This window comes from Chrysochloris asiatica, unplaced genomic scaffold, assembly GCF_000296735.1.
Source record: "Chrysochloris asiatica unplaced genomic scaffold, ChrAsi1.0 scaffold00235, whole genome shotgun sequence".
NCBI classification, from domain to species: Eukaryota; Metazoa; Chordata; class Mammalia; order Afrosoricida; family Chrysochloridae; genus Chrysochloris; species Chrysochloris asiatica.
The window spans coordinates 1967920-1970539 of record NW_006408753.1 but is presented as its reverse complement, the minus strand read 5'-3'; positions in this window follow the sequence as shown (position 1 = coordinate 1970539).

Sequence of the window (2620 nt, the reverse complement as noted above, 5' to 3'; positions counted from 1 at the left end):
TGGACAGGGTCACTATGAGTCGGAACCGACTTCATGGCACATAACAACAACAACAAATGTGGAGCTGTTGGATAGACACTGGACTGTGAACCACAGGATCAGCGATTCAAACCCACCATTTGCTCTTCGGAAAACTTGTTTAAGGTTGCTATGCATCAGAATCAATTCAAAGGCACTTGATATAAACAAACAAAAAACTACACTGATGATTACAACCATTCTTGCTGAATATGAAGAGGACTTAAAATACTGATCAAGATCAAAGACCACAGCCTTCAGTATGGTTTACACTTCAATGTAAAGAAAACAAACATCCTCACCACTGGACCAACCAACAACGTCCATGATACATGGAGAAAGGATTGAAGTTATCAAGGACTTCATTTTGCTTGAATCCACCAACACTCATGGAAGCAGCAGTCAGGAAATCAAATGACGTATTGTAGTGGGCAAATTTGCTACACTAGACCTCTTTGAAGTATTCAACAGCAAAGATGTAAGTTTAAGAACTGAAGTGTTCCTAACCCAAGCTATGGCATTTTCAATAACCTCATAGGCATGTGAAAGTTGGACAATGAATAGGAACGACCATAGAATTGATGCATTTGAGTTATGGTACTGGAGAAGAATATCAATAGTATCATGTACTGCTAGAAGAACAAACAAATCTCTGGTAGAAGAAATACAATAAAAATCCTCCTTAGAAGCAAAAATGATGAGCCTTCATCTCTCATACTTCAGACATATTATCAGATGGGGCCAGTTCCTGGAGAAGGACATCATGCCTGGTAAAGTGATGGGTCAACAAAAAAGAGACCTGCAACAAGATGAATCGAACAGTGGCAGCAACAGTAGGCTCACGTGTAACAGCAATTGTGAAATCTGTGCAGGACTTTGCAGGGTTTTGTTTTGTTGTGCAATGGGTCACTGTGGGTCAGAACCAGCTTAATGACATGTAATAATAACTTGTGTTTATATGGAATCTCTTAAAACCAATGACCCTCAGTTTTATTGAATAGATTTTAGATCAATTTAAAGAACTTTCATTCCTATGCAAAGGTTAAAAGTATTTGCTTTAGGTATAGTAAATATTTTATCTTTACTAGTGAATAATACAGGGAGATCAATAATGGATGTCAAGATTTCATCAAACTTTGAGATTATAATTCTGTGAATACAATGTACATCAAGATATCATAATATAAGAAACTTTATAAATAATATGGCAACAAAATTATAAAGAGTGTATGAACATGCAATTTGAGTTTTAAAAACCCAAGTAATGACTTTAGTATAATGAGTGCATTTTCTGGTGGCTCCCACCCATTAAATATATTGCATTCTGTTACAGAAACACAGAAAAATATTTTAAGGAGAAATAATAATATGTATCAATGAACAAATCAGGAAAATAGCAGCCATTTGATTGAAACGCACTTAACAAGTAATTAACTTCTCTCTTATTCTAATTTCTGTCATTATTAGTGTCCTGGTGGAGCACTATATGATAAGCACTGGATTGATAACCAGAGGTCAGTGGATGAAATTCACAAGCCTCTCCTCAGAAACCCTATACAGAGTGACTATGAGTCAGAACTGACTTGATGGCATTTAACAAGTATTAAAGGAGCTCTAGTAGCGTAGTGGTTACGAATCAGGCTTTGAACCTCAGGGTCAGCAGCTCAAAACTACCAGCTGTTCCATGGGAGAAAGATGAGGCTTTCTGCTCCCGTAAAGACTTACAGCCTCAGAAATTCTGTACAGGGTCGCTATGAGTCGGAACCGACTCTTCGGCACATAACAACAACAACAATTCACTGATGAAGATCAAAGACCATGGCCTTCAGTATGGTTTGCACTTCAGTGTAGAGAAAACAAAAATCTTCTCCACTGGACCAATTCAAGATATTTACTACTTCTGAGGCAAATACCTTTACTGTTATACAGGAATGCAAAAAAATTTTAATTGATCTAAAATCTATTCAATTGAATTCAAGTTAATTGGTTTTAGGATACCCCATATAAACACATTGAAAATGGCAAATATTAGGCAGTAAAAATATCCTAAAGTGGATTTTGTTTATTCACATTTTTTCATTTTAGCACAGATTTACAGAAGGCTTAAAAAATTTGCTAGAAAGCAATGCCACTACCTTTTCACTCCATTTTTCCACAAACTCTAATATTTTAACATCTACTCTGAGGAAAGCCCATTAACAACCTGTAATATGCAAATGATACAACCTTGCTTGCTGAACGCAAAGAATACTTAAAATACTTACTGATGAAGATCAAAGACCACAGCCTACAGTATGAGTTCTGCCTCAATGTAAAGAAAAAGACAAAACTCCTCACCATTGGGCCAATGAATTATCATGAATAAATGGAGAAAGAATTGTGGTCAAAGCATTCATTTTCCTTATATCCACCATCAACACTCATAGAAGCAGCAGTCAAGAAATCAAACGGCATATTGCATTGGGCAAATCTGCTATACAAGACTTCTTTGAAGTGTTTAAGAGCAAAGATGTTAGTTTGAGGAGAACAGTACACCAGACTGAAGCCATGGTATTTTCAATGGCATCACATTCATATAAAAAGTTGAACAATGAATAAGGAA